At 39.8% G+C, this 14,038-nt stretch overlaps 1 long non-coding RNA gene across 2 annotated transcripts in view; it reads left to right on the top strand.

Moving 5' to 3' along the window:
- LOC131402760 (uncharacterized) overlaps positions 1-5,303 on the top strand; it is a 65,955-nt gene extending 60,652 nt beyond the window's left edge. The window contains exons 1-3 of one of the 2 annotated variants that reach the window (XR_009218943.1): positions 1,607-1,672; positions 4,547-4,661; positions 5,155-5,303. This is a non-coding gene — a long non-coding RNA (uncharacterized LOC131402760). Of the gene's footprint in view, positions 1-1,606; positions 1,673-4,546; positions 4,662-5,154 lie in introns of those variants that run through there. The other variant, XR_009218944.1, reaches the window with a different exon arrangement.
- The last annotated feature ends 8,735 nt before the right edge of the window (positions 5,304-14,038 follow it).

Here is a 14,038-nt window from a genome sequence, read left to right as displayed (position 1 = left end):
TTGGTTTATAAACATTCATATTCTTTATCAAATGAACTTGTAGTTTTTTGTGTTTTCTTTCACTACTGTTCACCTGAAAGGAACAGTACAAGGGACTGGAATCCAGGACTGTCTGACTCCAGAGCCTACGTGTATCCACTTCTGTTAACGCCACACACGTCAAATGGCCATACAAGGCTAGAGTCGGTTGAGAGCCTTAGGAATTGAGCAGAGGAAAATCGTAGTAGTTTCCCTGGAGCAGTTACATAAACGATTTGATATTTAAAAAATTGTAAAAGCAGAATAAAAATTTGAAGATATTTTTAAGTATTGATAAATTATCCTTCATTCCACTGTTTTAACAGTAAGTTACACTTTTTATACTTTCCCTCCATCTTTGCTTATGCACATATATTTTCACATAGTGGAATTCATAATACCCAGTAGGGAGTCTGCTTTCTTTCATTTAACTTTATATGAAATTTTTTTTGCAAGTTGTTTACTTTTGATAATTATTTTATTGGCTTCATAATGATCAAACTGATATATCATAACCGTATAGGGTGCTATTACTAGACCGGGAGGTTGATGACTTTTTTCAGGATTACAATAGGCAATGTTCTCAATTTAGGTATTTTTACTTTTTCTTTCTTTTGGATTACTCTTTTAGGGTAAATTTTTGAGCCTGAGATTACTAAATTAAAAGGTAGAATTTATTTTTAGCACTGTACATTTTGCAATTGGGGAAGATGCAGTAAAACTGAAAGGGAAGCAAACAAATCCACTCTCCTCCCGCTGCTCCCCCTGCAGCAAACCTCTCCCCACACTAGTTGCTCCAACTTGAGAAAATGTCTCACGTTTTACTTTTTTGAGACACTAGTATCGGAGCCAAGCTTAGGCTATTCAGAAATTGACAAAATCACAATTTGGAGAGATCACGATTAACTCCCTACCTTCGAGGAAGCTGAAGTGCTCTTCGTGGCAAAGAAGAACAACCCGGTTTTAGGAGGGACAGAAGGCGGATGAGCCTTGATGGAGCAGAAGTGACCGGGGCGGGAGCGCTCTAGAGCGTTGCTCTGGTTGAACTCGGTACATGGGGAAGCCTGGAACATCCTGAGGTTCTGCGGCCAGTCGTCAACCAGCCTTGTCGCCTGGCCGGGCTCAGGCGTCTGGCAGTTCCCGCCTCCGTCTGTGCCACACCCAGGCCGCCGTGAAGGTCGGAAACGTGAGCTGAGCGGCGCTGACGGGCGCTCTGGGAAGAACCCGGCAAGGCTTCAAAGGGTTTGCTTTCGCTTGGTCTACAGACCTGAAGAATGAGACTGCGAGTTTCCAAGGGAACGGATGCACGGGTTAAGTCGCCGGTTTCAAAATCTCAAAACGGAGAAGACTTTTCCTTTAAACCCTGCGGTCTGCGAGCATCCTTCGCTCTTCCAGCTTTCGCCTCCGGGCCACGAAATACTTTGCGCGGGTTTTTATTGCGGAGGCTTCCCTCGGGGGCCAGGGTTCCCGCCCCCTAACCTCACGCCGGGATTGGTTGCTTGGTTTCTGCTCTGGCGGGTGATTGGGTGCTGGGAGTTGAGGGGGCGGGAGGCGGGAATTCGTCCGGGAGCGCACGGGCGCGCGGCCTGGAGAGAGCGGAGGAGGGAGCGGGTGAGGCGCCGGAGTCCGCGCTCGGCCCGGGAGTGGCAGCCCGGTGAGGAGGCGAGAGGTTTGGGGCCTCTCCTCTCTGCCAGGCTCCGCCGTGTGTGCTCGCGGATACCATTTCCTTTTCTCCCGGGACTCGGAGCCCAGGCAGCGCTGCCTCGGTTTTCCTCAGAACAGGCCAGCCTGTCTCTCGTGGGGCGGCGCGCAGCCTGCCCGAAGGGAGCCTTCTGCTCTCGCCTGGCCGCCGTGCGGGCCGTCGGGGTGACCGCGTCCCGGGCCTCGGGGGTCTGAGCACGCGGAGGCCGGAGGGAGCCTGTCCCGACCCCCGGTGAGAGGGCCCGGGCCCCCTCGGTCCCCGCTGACTCGTGGCGGCGGGGGCGACTGCGGGAGGCGGATCGAGGCTCGTCCTTTATCCCCTGGGGGATTGCGGCGACTGCGGGCAGGATGGATTTCTAGGCTGTATCTGAGGAGCTAGCCGGCGTTGCGTTATTGGCTGCGGTGAAGGGGTTAGAGGCCACCAAATCTCTTCTCGAGTTGCACAGAGAGAATCACAGAATATTAGAACTGGGAAATACCTCAGAATAGTGGTTCTTAGCTTGTTTTGGAACACACAGGCTAGGGGTCAGGGTATAATTGCCTTCATAAGCTGTTGAATTGCTCTTTTAACCATCCCTCCATCCCCAGGTCGAATTTGCCGGTTTTTTTTCACTATTGCAAGGAAGTCCTCAGTTAATAACGGTGCATATCAGTCTCCCCTCTGTTTTCAGTTATTTTATTAGGATATAGTTCTGGGAATGAGAAATCCATGGACTTTCTCTTCAGAGAAACGCAGTCATGTACCAAGACTTCTGCACGCAATGGCAAGAGATCACAGTCTCAGACTTGCGTCTCTGGATCCTAGTTTAAGCATAGGTGGTTTAGAAGAGGTGGGGATTAAAGTAGATCACCTCCTCTGTGTCAAGTACTGGAGTTTAGGCACGTTCTATCCATTACCTTACTTAATTCTTAACTCAATGCCTGGCTAATTTTCGTCAAAACTCTATCAGGTGGATAATCTCATCTCCATTGCACAGATGAAGAAACAGACTGAGGTTCAGTGATTCACACAGTGGGACTCACACTTAGGCTTGCTTTACTCCAAAGCCCATCTTCTTTTCATTATACCCTTCTGACCTTTAAATCAGAATTATCAAGCACCTACTGTGTGCCAAGGCATTTTCTCCCTTACAACAGTTTTTCAATTAGGGATTATTACAGATAAGGATCTTAGTCTAGAGAAGTGAAGACATGATCAAGGAAACACATCTGAGTTGTGGGAACCTGATCTAGAACTCGTACTTCTACCTCCTGGTCCACAGCTTTGGCAGAGTAGGGATACAGATCCGGATTTGTCAGATTCCGAGACATGTTCTCAACCAGTGTGATGGTTAAGACTAGGAAATTCTTTTACTTGCATTTGTTTTGTTGATACATTTAGGAATCCCCTTTTTATTTCTAGACTTCTGTCCTAGTCTAGTTGGGTATCTGGTTTTCTTTGAATGGCATTGTTTCAGCCTTGATTTTCGTTTCTGCTGCAGTTAGGAATCTAAGTAAACAAGAAAGCGTGACTCTTCAATATGGTCTGAATGTACAGTTGGTGGGGTGAAGATGAACTTTCCTTGTAAAGCTTGTCCATCATAGCTTGCTATAATGAATTCTGCAAGTATCTTTCAGCAGTTAAGTCTTCATTAAGATAAAGATGCTGATAATTAATAACGTATACTGAATCTGTGACTACATTCATTTTCTCAGATAGTAAATGGATTGAAAATATTTGCTGGGTTCATGGAAGAACATGTCACCTTTCGAAAAATAATCCTGATCACTATAAACTGTATATGGTTAGGAGGCAAAGGAGAATATTCTGAAAACTATTCTCAGCTCATTTGGCACTTCTATTTACTTTACGGAATTACTACCTTCTACAAAGTATTTACTGTCTTTTACACAGAATACTATATTTCTCACCATATCTTTTGAGATGTTTCAATCATATAGAAAATTAATAGACAAATGAGTAAGCAAACTTTCCAGAGTTGTTCAATCTTAATATTTTGCCATATTTACTTTATACCTTGTTTGCAAGTAACATTGCTATTATGCTGAATTTATTCTTTTTCTTTCCTAGACGTGTTGTTATACTTTTGTTACATATGTATGTATCCGTAAACAATATAGAGCATTACTTTACCTGTTTTTAAACTTTGTGCAATGATATGATACTGTACCTATATTTGTTCAGAAGTGTTTTTAGTTGCTTAACATTATTTTTAAGAAGTAGCCTTATTGATTGTTAATCTATTTTAATTGTTGTGTAGTATTCCATTGTATGAATATACCAGAATTTTTTATCCATTTTCCTTTCGACAGACATTTAAGTTGTTTACATTCTTTTGCAATTCTAAACAATGTTGCTCTGAACTTTCTTATGCATGTTTCCTTATGTTCCTGTGGGAAAGGTTTTGGATATATACATAGGACTGGACTTCCTAGTGTTGGATATCTTCAACTTTGCTAGAAATTGTTAATTTCTGTCCAAAGTGGTTGTAGTGATTTACACTCCCCCTAACAGAATCCTCCATTAAATTTTCATCCAAGATATTAGTGTACTCTAGTTTTACAGAAATGACGGTGCTTGCATCATTAAGGCACAAATAGCTTTGTTCATTTCTTTTATGCCCATATGTTTTTAAGTCCAACATAATTTTAGGGAGAAAGATAAAGGAATAAGGTCTAGATTGAACTAAATACTAATTCTCCCTTCTGCTATTGCTATGTTCCCTCAAGTACAACCTTACTTGTTGTGTTTGTACTTGTGATGGAGACAGACCTTAATGAAGTAAATTGTTTACTGATTTTTTTTTTATTGTTTTTGTGTCAATAGATTGTCCGAGGATTAAAAAGTAAGCAGCATTGTTTGTTGGAGAGCCCTACAGAAAGTGGGAACAGCTTAGTCTTACTTTGTGCTGCTTTAGCGTGGCAACAGTCTCTTCTTCGTGGTGAGTATTTGGTTGATATATTCAGCTTGATTATTGGGACTTGAAAAAAATATAATAAAGTACTTTTCATCCAGAATGATTCATTTAAAGAAATAGCAGTAACTAAGAATATACTTTTGGTCTTTCTTTTAATCCTCCCTGCTTGATATTTTAATGTCTCAATATAAACGAATACTCAAGTGGTTGTGCCTTTATTACATTATTAATCTTTGACTATTATCTTTTTGTAAATTATGCAAATTGATGATAATTTCTCTGTAAATGTCTCTGACATCATAAGTGTTTCTCTCCTGTCCTAATTTCATGCTACAGATAGGGTGACCAACTTGTCCAGATTTGCCAGGTACTTTCCCAGGTTTAGCACTGAAAATCTTACAGCCTGGGAAACCTCCCAATCCAGGGCAAATTCGAGTGGTTGCTCACTGTAGCTGCAGAGGATGATTAATGTTTTTTGAATTAGAAATATTATAAATAGAGGTTCTTTCACTTTTAGGGAAGCCAGCGGATGAAAGCTTAAGCAAAAAAGCTGAAGTACCATTGTCACGTCGTTGTACGTGCCATTCAAAGAATTTTACAAACGATGGCGAGGACCGAGGAACTTCACGTCATTTCAACAGTCCAAGTATACCACCTTCTGAAAGAAATGGCACTTCATCAACTTGTCAAGGTAGGTTATATTTTTGCCTGGGTCTGTTGTATCTGTAATAGGAACCTTCATTACTGTTGTTATGAGACCTAATTTGATAAATTGGATGAGCATAATTAATTAGATACCTCCGTCTAATTTCTCTAGAATTATTTTTAGATAACACAAGAGTGGTCAGAAATCCTTGGACTACTTTATTCTTGGCTTGGCTTTTAATTGATTTGGACATTTTGCTAGCTTAAATCATTTTTTGAAGCAGGCAAGGCAAAATAAATGATATTCAGAAATTGCTGTTATTTGTAGGCAGGATTGTTAATTATAGGTTAGAATTTTAGAAAACATTGATTTGTATTGTAAGACAAAATCTAGTTAGCCTCATTCATTCTTGATAAGTTTGCATGAACTTCTGAAGCCAGTATCCTGCATGAGGATGAGATATGTTTTAGGTATGATCCTTGAGTAGTTCTAATTAGGTTTATTTAAGAGAAATATATTAAGAATAACATAAGACTATTCATTTTTAAAAAATATTTCTCTGGCTTTGACTATATGGAAAAGATTGATCGTTATTTGCCTAAGCCAGAAACCTAGGAGACATCCTGTACATGTTGCTCTACCTTATCTCTCCGTGCAAATCTCTATCTCCATTGACAACTCCCTGGTCCAAACTACCATCTCTTGTTTAGAGCATGCAATAACTTCTTTTCCTGCTTTCACTCATGCCATTCTTTAACTAATCACTGACAGGGAGAAAAGAGGTGGCCATGACTGACTTAAGTCTCAACATTATCTACTTCCTAAAATCAAGAATGGAGTCATCTTCCTCTAAAGCACATGACTATGTGTGGAGGAGGGTGGTTGCTGGAACCCAAGTGTGATTCTGTTAGGAGTGAGGAAGAGGAGATGGAATAGTTACTGGAGAGGTGACCAATAGTGTTGTCTACACTGTTTTGACCCTTAGCCCTTTTGACTTTCTTTCCATTCCTTCAAAGGGTCATGCTTTCTTCTTCCTCAGAGCCTTTGCTTGTGTTAGTGTCTCTTCTGAGGAAAGTTACATCTTCAACTTGTTATCCTCCTCTTCCATTAGGTGTCGCTTAAATGTCGCTTCCTTGAGGGAGCCATACTCACCTTTCCGTTAGATCAGATTTGGTTTCCCTGTTATTTTGTGTCATCTCACTGTGTTTGTCTCCTTCACAGCAATTGTCTGTGAAGTTTTTATTATCCATGTGTCTGTGTGCATCTTTTAATAATCTCTGCTTCCCCTAGCAGACTGTGTTCTCCATGAGGTCAGGAACCATGTCAGTTTGCTTACCATTGTAACCCTGGAACCTAGCAGAGTGCTTGGCATATAGTAGGTGCTAGGTAAATATTTGTTGTGTGAATGAATGGAGTTGATTTTGAGCTAATTATAAGAACTCTGGTTTACAATATTTATATACAACCTGTATTATTTTTAGAAAAGATTTATTGAAATATACTTCAGAAAACAAACTGCATTTATTTAAATGGTATGCTTTGATAAGTTATGACCTCCACCATAAGGTGTACCTCCATGAAACTTTAAGTCAGTGTCAAGATAGTGAACATATCCATTACCTTCAAAAGTTTTCTCATGCACCTTTGTTATCCCTCCTTCCCACCCCTCTGTGACTTACTCTCCCCAAACAACCACTGATTTGCTTTCTATCACTATAGATTAGTTTGCATTTTCGAGAGTTTATATAAATGGAATCAGACATTTGTACACTGATTTTGTCTAGCTTCTGTCACTTAACATAATTCTTTTGAAATTCACCCATGTTGTGTGTATCAACAGTTTGTTCCTGTTGCGGAGTAATGTTCTGTTCTGTGGATATACTACAAATTGTTTATCCAGTCACGTGTTGATGTATATGTGAGTTGTTTCTAGTTTTGGGCTATTATGAATAAAGCTGCTATGAACATTTGTATGTAAGTCTTTGTTATGGACATGTGCTTTCCTTTTTATGGGCAAATACCTAAGAGTGGAGTGAGTGGATCACTTATGTTTAACTCTTTAAGAAACTTCCAAACTGTTTCCCAAAGTGTTTATACATTATACCATTTTACATTCCCACCAGCAGTGTCCAAGAGTTCCCATTTCTGTACACCTTTGTTTACACTTGGTATGGTCAGTCTTGTCAGCCATTCTAATAGGCATGTAGTGTGGTATCTCATTGTGGTTTTAATCAGCATTCCCTGATAACTTATGATGTTGAGCATCTTTTCGTGTGCTTATTAGCCATCTGTATATCTTCTCTGATAAAATGTCTGTTCGAATCTTTTGCCTGTTTTTTTTTCTTATTGTTAAGTTTTGAGAGTTCTTTGTATATTTTGAATACAAGTGTTTTTCTATCAAATATAGTTTTAGGTTTTACCGTTAGGTCTAAAATCCATTTCGAGTTATTTTTGGTATATTGTGTGAGGTATGGATCCAAGTTCATTTATTTTGCCTATGGATATCTCATTGTTCAGCACCATTTATTGAAACGGCTATCCTTTATCCACTGCATTGCCTTTGTGCCTTGGTAAAAAATCAGTTGTCAATATATACACAACTTGCATTTTAACATCATCTTGGGTTAGGGCTGTTTAGAATAGTCTCTTGAAGCATCAGATGCGGTAAATCAGGGTTGTATTCTTTATATTTTTAAGCGAATTCTTTAATAAGATATAAGCTAAATACAGAAAAGCATACAAATCCTAAGTGTATAGCTTGATGAATTTTCAAAAAGTAAACACACTCGTGTATCTACCACCTAGATAAAAATAGGACATTCCCAACACCCTACAGCCCCTTCTCATGCTCTTTTCTAGTCACTGTCCTTTCTCTGCACAGGTATTTGCTCTCCTCCTTTCTGTCATCATTGATGAGTTTTGCCTCTTTATAGAAATGGAGTGATATCTGTACTCTTGAGTCTGCGTACTTTTGCTTAACATTGTATTTTGGGGATTCATTTGTGTTGTTGCATATAGTAGTAGTTCTTGTTGTGGTATATTATTTCCTTCTATGAACATATCACAGTTTATTAATCCGTTCTGCAGTTATTAGACATTTGGATGGTTTCTCCTTTAGGCTTTTAATGCTTTTATGAACATTCTTGTTCATTCTTTTGCAAATAGGTAAGTATTTTCTGTTGGCTATATCCCTAGGAATGGCATTGCTGGGCATAGTGTATGGATATGTTCAGCTATAGTAGAGACTGCCAACATTTTCCAAAGTGGTTGAACCAGTTTATGCAACCCCTTCACTACATCCAGTAGTATATGGGAATTACGTTGTTCAGCATTCTTGTTAACACTTGATATGTCCAGTCTTCTACAATTTTAGCCATTCTGGTGCATGGATGGTGTACTCATGAGTTTGAATTGGTATTTCTCTGGTGACTAATGAGGTTGAGAATCTTTATATATGTTTATTGGTCATTTGAATATTCCTTTTAGTGAATTGTCTATTCAGATTGCCCATATTTCTATTGGGTTGTTTCTTACTGATTTCTATGAGTTTTTTTTTTAATACCTTCTGGCTATGTCTTGTTTTTTTATAACTTTGTATTTTAAAGACTTAACCCCTCCAATAAGCTTCCTGCAAATGTCCCTGCTATAGAGAACAGGAAGATAAGCCTTTTGGTATATGCAAATAATGTGATTTTTTTTTTAATGAATTGGGGTAAATCTCATTTGGCACAGGGCAGTTTGGTTTTTCTAAAACTAAATTATTGTTTTTGGTAGACGTTCCCTGGCCTTTAATGGGCCCATGCAAATTTGCCCCTTGATTTATTTGGGTCAGGGTTTCTCAAAAGTGGCACTATTAAAATTTGAATGGGATAATTCTTTGTTGTGGCAGCTGTCTTGTGCACTGTGGGATGCTTAGCAGCATCTCCCAGGCCTCAACCCACTAGAGGCCAGTAGTACCTACCCCCCTCTTTGTGACAACCAAAAATGTTTCCAGACGTTGCTGAATGTCCCTGCGGTGGGAGGTGGGGGTGTTAAAATTGCCCCGGTCGAGAACCACTGATCTAGATTTGTTTTGTGGGTATTTTACCAGTTTGCCAGGAAATTACAGAGCTCAAAATTACGTGTGTTTTCTAAAATACATATGGAAATACAAAGGACTAAGAATAGCCAAGATATTTTTTAAGCAGCAGGTCAAGGTGAGAAGACTTGATCTATGAGATATCCTGATGTATTATATATAAAGCTATAGTAACTAAAGCACTTTGGTATTAGCACAGTGTTAGACCAGTGGAAAACAGTAGAGAACCCAAATCCAATTCCACGTGTATCCAGAAACTTGATTTCTTTTAATAGAAGTGCTCTTACAGAGCAGAGGGCAAAGGAGGGGCGTTTCTTCAAGTGGTCCTGGGACTATTAGATATCAGTATGGAAAAAATTCAAATTGGAACCCTACTTTACTCCGTACACAAAAATCCATTCCAAGTAGCTTAAAGACCTAGGCATGAAAGGCAAAACTATTAAGATGTTAGAATATAGTGGTTTTCAAACGATGTTCTTAAGAGTCTTAGAAAAAACATGGCTTGTAGTGGGAATGGGACAGTGGATCAGGGAAGTTCTAGGTCTTGCGTGCTCTTTTGGAAATGTTAAACGCTATTTCTTAAAAAACTTTAGTCCTCCTCAGAAAAGGCTTGAAAACCCGTGCTGTGTGGCATAGATAGCCTTCTGTGTTTGTGCAGATTCAAACTTGTTTTTTTTTTTTTGGAAAATAGTATTGGACTTGCTTATAGGGCTTTCTCCCCTAGTAGTCTGTAAATCCTTCAAGGCCAGGGACTGGGTTTTTTTCATTGTTTTTCCATGGGGTCTGGAATTGTATGGACTCAATAAAATAAATGCTTGTTAAATGAATTCAAGCACTGGGAGTGGAGGGAATGTATAGAGAAGAGCAGAGAGGAAGGAAGGTACTTTGAAGAACACTCTCATTTACAGAAAGGGAGAAACCAATGTATTGGAATAGTTAAGAACCGTGTTACAGACATTAAGGAAAAAGCAAATGCATTTATTCTGTTGCAAGAATACAGAGTGTTATGTTTGGCTGTATATCTAGAGGTTATGCTTATGTATTTTAGAATCAGACAGCAGGAGTCAGTCATATCTAGGCTCTGCCTCTTACTAGCTAAACAATATTGGGCATGAACTTGACTTCTTTAAAACCTAGTATTCACACTTATGAAATGGGAATAATATTATTCGGTGACTTAAGAGGTCATTGATGACCTTGAGATAGAGCTTTCCGGATTGTGGAATTAAAAGCTAGATTATAGGAGCTTGATTCTACTATATTGTTAAGCCTAAAGAACATTGAGAAGCTCACTACGAAACAAACATTGAGACACTGTAAAGAACGATTTTTATAGAAATGAAATACATTTTCTTGAGAGAATCTTACAGTTATATTTTTTAAGCCACGTTATTGGGAGTGGTCTACAAAAGCACAAAGCTACAATTGGACTTTCCTGTTGAAAGTACATTTCTCAAAATGTTTGCTATATCTTTGTTAAGGTAAACTGAGTGGTAAAGTGCTTTTAAACATGTTGAGCATTTCATGTTTTAAAGTATGTTATGAAATTTTTAGAAATAAAGCATACATCTTGATTCCAATTTTTTTCTGGAAAAATTTCCTGGAGCAACCCCTGATGGCCCAGCGGTTAAAGATTGGCACCCTCCGCTTCGGCATCCCAGGTTCAGTTCCCAGGCATGAACCACACCACTCGTCTCTCATTGACTATGCTGTGGCGGTGGCTCATGTAGAAGAACTAGAAGGATTTACACGTAGAATATAGAACTATGTACTGGGGCTTTGGGAAGGGAGAAAGAAGAGAGGCAGATTGGCAACAGATGTTAGCTCAGGGCAAATCTTTCCAAGCAGGGAAAAAAAAAGAAAAATAAAAATTGCCTAAGTGTAAGTTATTTATACTCATTTTTTATGACTTCTTATATAAGACTCTCCTGAAAAAAACTATACTGGCTGCAAAGCTATCTGCCGATAAACAGGTATCCATATGGAGATATGAAAATGGTGATTTTCAAGTAGAGAAGAATTCAACCCTTATAAACTACACAGCAGGTAAACAGAATTTGTTGGCAGTGAAATATTCCCGTTAGTTCTAGTAGAACAAGGTAGCCAAGCATCAATCAAGATTTCAGTGGTGCTTGTAGAGAGTAGTTGGGTCATGTCACAGACGTAAATTGTAAATTATTGTAACTTCATTGTATATAGTTACTCATTACAAAGGAGTTTATTATTATACTAGATTATTGAGGCTAACATCATTAAAATGAAACTGCATGGTGCTTTCTTATATAAGAGGAATTTGACAGTAAACTATTTACTTAAGGCATATACTGATAGTATAGCTACTTTGTACTTTTAATTCTTGTGTTGTTTTGATCTAATAATGGCATTTTGGGGGGTCAAAATACCTTTTTTTAGAAACCTTGATACAACCATATGCTGTCTTCAAAATCTTACTTCAAATAAAGCAATAGAGGCAAGTTGGAAGTAAAAGCATGGAATAGATAAACAAAATAATAAGGGAATTATGGTGCCAGTTATCAATGGATTGCCCCTGTGTAACAACATCAGAGTATTTGCCTCTATTGTCTGTTCTGCAATAATGGAGCTGCACACAGTAGACATTTCTCTTTTGCACCTGGCAGGGGTTAAGCTTTGTCAGAGAAGGTTTAGGACAAAGGGCCTTCCTTCCTAATTCCAGGGTGCTTCCATTCTTTTCTTTTTCTTTCTCCTGCAGTACAACCAGCAGTGTCACAATTCAGGGGTGTCTACAGGGACTCAACCACATTGGGTGATCCACAGTGGATTCAGTGGATCCCCTTGGATGGCTTAATAAGGAGAATGAGTGGCACCCCTGCAAGTGGAATCCCAGTGAATCCAGTTGGCATCCCAGCCTCAGCCTACCTGCCCCTGGGAGGAGACAGGGCTTTCCTGTTTGCCAGTCTCAGCCTGCTGTTCCCTACCTGCTGAGCTCTGCCCTGACCAGGGACCGGTACTGGCCTTGGGAAACATGACAATCTTCTCCACCATCCCTGTGCTGCAATCATTCCTTCTCCATCAAGGCCTGAAGGCAGCCTTGGCGAGGGGGTCCTCTCCCAAATTTGTTTCTTTCTTAACTACTCTGCTGTAATTCTGGGCTATTCTCTATAGTTCCCTTTAAAGGTTTATGGTTAATTGTTCATTATATAAACTGTCCCTGCTCAATCTATTGGTTGGTTTCCGTGTCCTGATTGAACACTGATTCTTATCGTTATATATTATTTTATAGGGTATTAGTGCTAAGGGGAAAAATGAAAGGGGAACAAGTTGGATAGGGAGTGTCAGGACAAGAGGATAGTTTATATTTTAAATGACATGGTCAATACAGCCTCACCAAGATGACATTTGAACACAGAATTAAAGATAGTGAAGAAGATGAGGCATGAAGTCATCATGTGGAAGAGGATTCCAAGTGGAAGGAACATAGAGTGCAAATCTACAGGTGGGAGAGTGCCTGGTATGTACCAGGAGCATAATGGAGGGCAGAGGTACAGGGGATTACTGGCCAAAGATGATGTCAGAGAGAGTGAGGGACCAACTGTATGGGGCTTGAGGTCCATCATAAGGACTTGAACTTTCCCCCTGAGAGAAATGGAGAGCCCTTTGAGAGATTTCACAATGTCAGGGTGTGACATCTGGTTTTAAAGGGTCACTCCAATTGGTGCATTGGGGATAGATTGTGGGTCAAATATAGAGACAGAGAAACCAGTTAGAAGGATACAGCGATTATCCAGGCCAGAACAATGGTGCAATGTGGTGTACCAGCCATCAGGGAGTAACAGGAAGTGGACTTACATACCCACCACAAACAAAGTAAGACTAGTCAAAATACGTGATATGAGTATTTCGCTAATGATCAGTCTACATATGCAGTGGGTGAAAGTCCACAAGGCCAGAGAAAAGCAACCTTCGTGTAAAGAACAAATTCTAAGGCACTGTAAGTCACACCACCTGCAACAACCACAGATTCTAGAATTATTTGAGATGCCAAGACAATGAGGAAGGAATAATCTTTCAACAAGTAGTGCTGGGACAACTGGAGATCCACATGTGAAATAATAAAGGTGAACCCCTACCTAACACCATATACAAAAATGTTACATCTTCTTACCATCAAAGATGTAAATGTAAGACCTAAAACTATAAAACTCTTGGAAGAAAACATGGCCCTGGATTAGGCAATGTTTTTGTAATTATGGCACCCAACACATAAGCAACCAAAGGGAAAACAGATCAATTCAACTTCATCAAAAGTAAAACTTGAGTGCGTTGAAAGATACGATCAAGAAAGTGAAAAGACGACTCACAAAAGGGGAGAATATGCTTACAGATCTTTACATATCTGATAAGGGTCTACTATTGAGAACATATAATACATTCTCCCCTCTCAACAATAAAATACAAATAGCACAATGAAAAATGGGCAATGCATGTGGATAGGCATTTCTCCACAAGAAATATATGGTGCCTGGTGCTGTGCTGTCCCTGCCTGAGGCTGCAGTTCCTGTGACGGCCATCAGGTGGCAGCCTCCTGTGTCAGTGGTGCCCACTGAGCTTTGCTGGAGCAATTGGAGAAAGGAGGAGTCATGCAGAAGTCATGCTGACCCTCCGCCTGCCTCAGGACCCACTTGCACTTCCTATTAC

Source organism: Diceros bicornis, unplaced genomic scaffold (assembly GCF_020826845.1).
Source record: "Diceros bicornis minor isolate mBicDic1 unplaced genomic scaffold, mDicBic1.mat.cur scaffold_256_ctg1, whole genome shotgun sequence".
NCBI classification, from domain to species: Eukaryota; Metazoa; Chordata; class Mammalia; order Perissodactyla; family Rhinocerotidae; genus Diceros; species Diceros bicornis.
The sequence above is the reverse complement of the archived record's forward strand: the minus strand, read 5'-3'. Positions and strand labels throughout refer to the sequence as shown.